The following is a 6,900-nucleotide window of genomic DNA, read 5'->3' on the forward strand; positions in this document are numbered from 1 at the left end:
CCTATTATCGATACTACATAACCTTTTTTTTTTTTTCATTTGCACACATTAACTGTCATAACTAGTGCTACCATAACTAGTGGATATCTGTTGTAATACCACCGGGGCGATTCCACGCGAAATGATCCCGCGGACCTGCTCGGCCCCCACAAAACGATCCTAAATTTTTACGAAAATTTTTTAGCAGTCCCTAATAGTGCAAAACGACACACCACGAAACATTTCTTCCCAAATCTCAATGTGGCGGGTGCTACACACGAGCAAAGTTCGCAGCGCTGGCGAAAACCGTGCCTGGCGTGAACGGCAACTGCGGCTCATAGAAAGCACCTAGAACTGTGCGGTTTTCTTTTGCGTATAGAAGAAACTATGCTCTACACAGCATCCAAATCCCGGTTGTCGTGCTGTAATCGGTGCTGGTACACAAAGGCCGGAAGTTTCGCAATTTTCCTCCTACTTCGCAATTTTTTTGTGGAAAATCAAACCATTAAATTTTAATGAATATTTTTTCCTGCCAAGGCCCCAAGGAATGCTTCAACAGGAAAAATCGCCAGGCACGTAACTTTCATAGTCATTGCAGGAAAAAAAGAGGAAGTATGCGATTTTTCAAAAATTCGCTACAATCGAGCGTAAAACACGCAATGAAGAGGTCGGAAGACACGCCTGAAACCAACGCTGTTTTATAGAACGAGCCTTCCTCTACAACATATTAAAAAATCTCGAGGGTGTTTTTTCGTATACAGGAGAAAATAATTTTTTTTTTGTAGTAGAGGGTATTACGACCACAGTGACCCACGTTGCATGTGTCCAGTGGGGTGCTATATTTGTTTCTTGGGCTCCTGTTTTATTTCTTTTTATTTTCAATTTTTCTCTGGTCTTGTTGGGTTTTAATGAGTAAGCAATATGCTGTGGTATAGACCTCTGCAAGGTTACCATAGCCTTTGCTTCTGTAGCATAACACGCGTATTGCAATCCTGGGTGGTTAAGTTTATGGCATTCTTTCCGTTGTGCACGGTGCCGGCAACGGAGATTGGGGATTAGCGGTGATGGGCAGGTCTAAGTAATACTTTCTGTCGTGTGGGCTAAAGCCCTGCGCGGATGAGCTTTTTCACATCCGCATCCTATCCGAAAAATCCTCGTCTCCCACGGCACGCAGCAATAGTTCAGTTTCTATGCTCGATATATCAGGCCAATTTTCCTGGAAATAAACGTTATTTCCTGTCAGCACAAAGCAGCACAAAAAAAAAAAGAAACAAAAAAAAAAGCTGTCACCAAACTTCATCCACACGAGCGACTTCCTCTCTCTCGTTCCGATAGTGAAAACCCCGGAGCGGCATAGCTTTTGTAGCAAGGACAGGTCCTGAGCGTCCATGATGATACACGACAGCATGTACAGATTTAGCTTCGACGAGAGATTATACGGCACCAAGCACAGCAACCCAAACGGGATAAGTAGAGTTTATTGCAAGTGAAACGCAAGATCGGCGCCGAACGCGCACCTCGACTAGGGACGCCAGAGCCAGAGGTCTCTCTCAGATGCGCGAGCGGCTTTCGTACACCTTGTACTCTATCTTCTGTACCTAATGTGAAGCAAACTGATGGCGCAATCTCGCGGTTTATCCGAGTCTGACCCGCTCCTGATCAGGCGCCATCCACGTCCGATCCGCAGATCACAACAAGCGTCCATATTTCATCCGAACCCAAAGGTTTCTTGCGGATATCCGCGGGTATACGCTTCCATACACGAGTGGTGCAAGGCTTTATATAGCTGTGAGCCTCACTGGAACCTAGGACACCATGGACGATGAACCACCACCACGAGATTCCGTCGTTTCCAGTACTGCCATGTAGATGACTTTTTTGCACGTTCGTCTTTTCTTCTAGCGTTATAATTTGCGTTTGTATGTAAATATGCTCTGGTCTCCCTTCAAATCCGCGTATTGATCTTTCGCCTTTGGGCCAGGATCTTTCGCGGTGGAGGGAGGCGAAAGGGAGCCGGTCCTTCATATTTGGAGAAGGGCCCCTTGATAACGCGGTCTGCCCCTGAGCGGGCCGTGTCTTTGAACGCGCGGCCGATAACAAGGTCGTCGGGGCAGTACCGCTTGCGGTGCTGTTCCGGGAAGATCTTTTCCTGATAATTTGTTACACTTTTCGTGGTTAATATTTTTGCTGAATTGTTCAGCATTTAAACGTGACAGTTAAAGGAAACTTTCATGAACTGAACCTACATCTACGCGCCATAATATTCATACTGGTGAATAGGAACTCCACAGCGCTAAACTGGAGCCATGTTCCTTTGGTCCGAGTGGCTGTCATACTGAAAACCAACCAGAAAAAAAAAAAAAAAAAAAACGGAAGTACGAGGAATTAAAACGGGAGCCCAAGAAACAAATATAGCACCCCACCGGATACATGCAACGTGGGTCAGTGGCCGTAATACCCTCTACTACAAAAAAAAATTATTTTCTACCGTATACGAAGAAAACACCCTTGAGATTTTTTAATATGTTGTAGAGGAAGGCTCGTTCTATAAAACTACTTCGGTTTCAGGCGTCTCTTCCGACCTCTTCATTGCGTGTTTTACGCTCGATTGTAGCGAATTTTGGAAAAATCGCATAGTTCCTCTTTTTTTTCTGCAATGACTAGACGAATCACGTGTCTTGCGATTTTTCGTGTTGAAGTATTCCACGAGACCTTGTCAAGAAAAAATATTCATTAAAATTTAATGGTTTGATTTTCCACAAAAAAATCGCGAAGTAGGAGGAAAATTGCGAAACTTCCGGCCTTTGTGTACCAGCACCGATTACAGCACGACAACCGGGATTTGGACGCTGTCCAAAGCATGGTTTCCTCTATCCGCAAAAGAAAACCGCAAAGTTCTAAGTGCTTTCTATGAGCCGCAGCTGCCGTTCACGCCAGGCACGGTTTTCACCAGTGCTGCGAACTTTGCTGGTGTGTAGCACCCGGCACATTGAGATTTGGGAAGAAATTTCGTTGTGTGTCGTTTTGCACTATTAGGGACTGCTAAAAAAAATTCGTAAAAATTCGCGATAGTTTTGTGAGGGCCGAGCGGGTCCGCTGGATCATTTCGCGTGGAATCGCCCACCGGTATACACTTCAAGCATCTTCCATTGTATTTATGGAGTAGAAACAAATCTGTGTTACTGCAGAAGCAAATACCGTATAATATACAGGGTTTCTCAGTTAAATCCCTGGGCTAAATAATTCGTGAACGGGTGCACCAATCGAATAACTTTCTTTTTTACAAGTATCTGTCCGATACCATCTACAAGCTGCGCACCGTGTGAACGAGTGGGAGGCGCTCATTATTTAAATAAAAATTCAAATGAGTTTCGTGAAGACCATAACTTCTAAAGCAGGGCGCCGTCGGCATTAAAATGGGTGCTGCCCCTTTTGGGACTTTCAGTGGACACCTTTTCGATAAAAATCTGCCACCGAAGCCGGTCATTTGTTGCAGTAATTAGTTGGTTTAGGTTTACATATTTTTGTCGCGGCTGGTCGCGGTGAAGCGCCCAAAACGACGCTCTTCCTCTCCATTATCCACTAATGAATTGTGTGTTCTTGAGCTTACTTCGCTATGGGGAGTGCTGAAGAAAGAATGGAAAGCATGTGATATCAATGCACTATGTGATTAACTGTGTTTCGTCCGTGCGATCATAACGGAGACAGGGCGCATATCAGTCAGATAAGTCGGGTGGGGACTAGCGTAGCCCGTCTGACGCTGTTACTTTTTCTTCAGCACTCCCCTTTGCGAAGTAAGCTCAAGAACACGTAATTCATTGGTGGATGAGGGAGTTGAAGATCGTCCTTTTGCGCTTCACCGCTACCAGCCGCGACAAAAATATTTAAACCGACACCATTTAATTACTGCAAGATATGACCCGCTTCGGTGGCAGATTTTTCTCTAAACGGTGCCAATTGAAAGGCCCCAAAAAGGGTAGTACACATTTTAATGCCGACGAGTACACATTTTAATGCTTTAGAAGTTATGTTTTTCACGAAACACATTTGAATGTTTATTTAAATAATGAGCACCTCCCACACATTCACACGGTTCGCGGCTTGTGGGTGGTATAGGACAGATACTTGTAAAAAAGAAAGATCTTCGATTGGTGCACCCGTTTGCGAATCCCGATGATGTTTAGCCCGGGGATTTAACTGAGACACACTGTATAGCGCATACTACAAAGCAACGAAGTCGCTGTACATGTTTTTGCGTTGCTCTAACAGCCAAGCGTTAAGGGTTGTGAAGTTGACGAGAAGGCGGAGGTTCGAGTAATTAGCATTTTTTAACCGAACTGCCGAATCTCAATTACCGCAGGGGCAATTGTAGCGACACGCGAGTCATGGCGTTTATGGAAATGTGATTCAGTCATTTGAATAAACTGCAGAATCACCATAATGAAAGTGATGCAGGAAACCTCGCAACACATTTTAATCACGGGTGGGGGCGCCGCTTATCGTAGTGTCAGTATAGCGCTCGGAACATTATGTAAATCAGGGCTGGCTTTCACGGGGCATCTCTGTTAAGGAAGCACTAATGGCAAGGAAGACGTCGGTTTACACATAAGCCCGTATTCAGCAACTTACTTAAGCCATTGGTTTAGTGACTTCGGGTTTAAATCGATCACGTGAGACTCTCATTCGCCAATCCTGGATCAACACCCAAAGCTCTACTAGCTGCTGCCGTGAAGCCGATGGCACTGCCCATAGCGAGCTCGATCCCACAGAACCATTAACCGCCCATGAACATCCAACGAACGTTGCGTTGTGGATGGTGGGTACGTCACACGTATGCACTCGCTCCCGGACATATTTCAACTACGCCCGTACAACCCTTCTAATCAAGAGAAAATTATGCGAAATGGACGTCGTAACATCGCCGATGAGGATCTTCTAGGGACCTGTGGAGTACATGTGGAGGACCTGTGGAAATCGTAATTTAAATCGTGAAGTGAATACACGGGCGCCAGTGTGCACCCAAAGCACTTTATTTCAATGTGCAAACTTTGAACACTACTTTTAAAAGTGGGGCCCATTGGGCCTTACACGAGGTTTCAACATTTGAAATCTAGGCATTCGCACTTCGCAGGTGGCACAGTACAAGTAATTAAAGAATGTGACAAGGTGCGATATGCAGATCATTTTGCTTGACAAAGCCTAGGTTCATAGAGATCGTGATCACAATATCACCACCTTATGTAATTAAGAAAAAAAATATCGATGTTACTTGCCGTATAATTAGTTCGTATCCTGCGTGGAATCAACGCAACTGTAGCCTCACGTCCCTTCAGCATTTAGCGTCAGCCTTAACCCCAGCCTCAGCACTCTTTAGCCTCAGCATTCTCGCCTTATGAACGGCTACTGATTTCTTTACATTGTTCCTTCGTGTGTCTTGCAGCGTCTGAAACTCACCAGCGAAGTCGAAGTTCTGCAGCCAAGGCACACTGATAAAAACGACAAAGACATAATACAGGTATCATCATGATGTGCCTATGGCAAATACGCATATCAGCGTTTGACAAATACTACCCGCTTTTATGTAACACTCTTCCCTGTAACGCATTAGACAGTAAATAATTCCAAGCTGGGGTGGGGGTTAGGGAAAGCTTAGGAAGATGAGTACACAATCTTCTGTGGCTCATCTCATAGAGTCAACAATACAACAATTCCAAGCTTGCTCAAAGAAAAAACATCCGACAGTTTCCGAGAGACGCTGAGAGGCAGACAACGAGAAATGGCCGAGGCTGAGAGGGATAGCCGTTTAGGCCTGGAAGAACATGCAAGGTCAAAACCACAGTGAGTGGACCACAAAATAAAAGTAGGACACACACGCTAGTCTGCCTACATTACAAGCATAGCTTGGACCGCTTTCATTTTTTTTCATTAGCTCAGTGGACTGAAGCGACTTGAACAACAATAGAGTCTAAAACTGAACGCTAATAAACAAAGGCACCACGGCCGTTTACCTGTATTTCGGTCATAGACAGTTGCCGCCTGTGGTGTATACCTTACCTATGTGGCATACTCACTTTTAGCTTCACAAACTTCAAGCTGTGCCGGTGCTGTTCGCGTTGAAATTACCGCATTACTCCAAGACATCGATGCTGACATGTTTTTCAGCTCCAGCCTCTCCAGCCCCAGCGGCGTTGAAAATATCCGCTGCAACGGGCTATGACATCACGTGACTCCCATTTCTGCGCCTGGCGAAAAAATTCGCCTTCTGCGCGTATTTCTCCTTTCGCGGTTGGCGGCGAAGGAGTCAGGCGTCCACAGCTCCCCGTATTCGCGGCTCTAAAAAAATGTTTCACGTCTTAGCCACGTGGTATTACTGCGTCAGGCATCATAGTTGATACCCATAAGGACGTTGCGCGCTTCGCGATTGGTTGGCAATGTTTCGAAATAGCAGTTTTTCGCAGGCAGTCTTCCTGGCTGGAAGTTGCGAGCAGGAGTCGCAGTGTCTCTCGGCGATGTTGGCAGACAGCACCGTATTCTTATAGTGTTCGAAGATAAGTGTCTTAGCGGATTTGTTCGTGTTATAAAGTGACTCTACGCCTGTTGTGATATGCCCCGACACAAGTATCATGCTACGAACAATTTCTCCAGTTTGGAACTGGAATGCAGCGGTGAGCTGACGCCTGAGAAACACTTTTGAGCACCGTCGCATTTTCAAATGCAGTGACAACGGAGACAGGATTCGGTGTCGGTTCGACACAAGCATTTCCCGTCTCGTTGTAACCTTGATGCACTGCAAGCAACGAAAGAAGATGCTCACCGTGAAATCGCATGCACTCATGTGAGCGCCGCTCGCTACTAGGAGTAGACTCTGTGCGTGTTTTGCGAGTTCGAACTTGGTTTGTTTGCAGTCTGTCAACGAACGCA

The sequence above is a fragment of the Ornithodoros turicata genome, chromosome 2, assembly GCF_037126465.1.
Source record: "Ornithodoros turicata isolate Travis chromosome 2, ASM3712646v1, whole genome shotgun sequence".
NCBI classification, from domain to species: Eukaryota; Metazoa; Arthropoda; class Arachnida; order Ixodida; family Argasidae; genus Ornithodoros; species Ornithodoros turicata.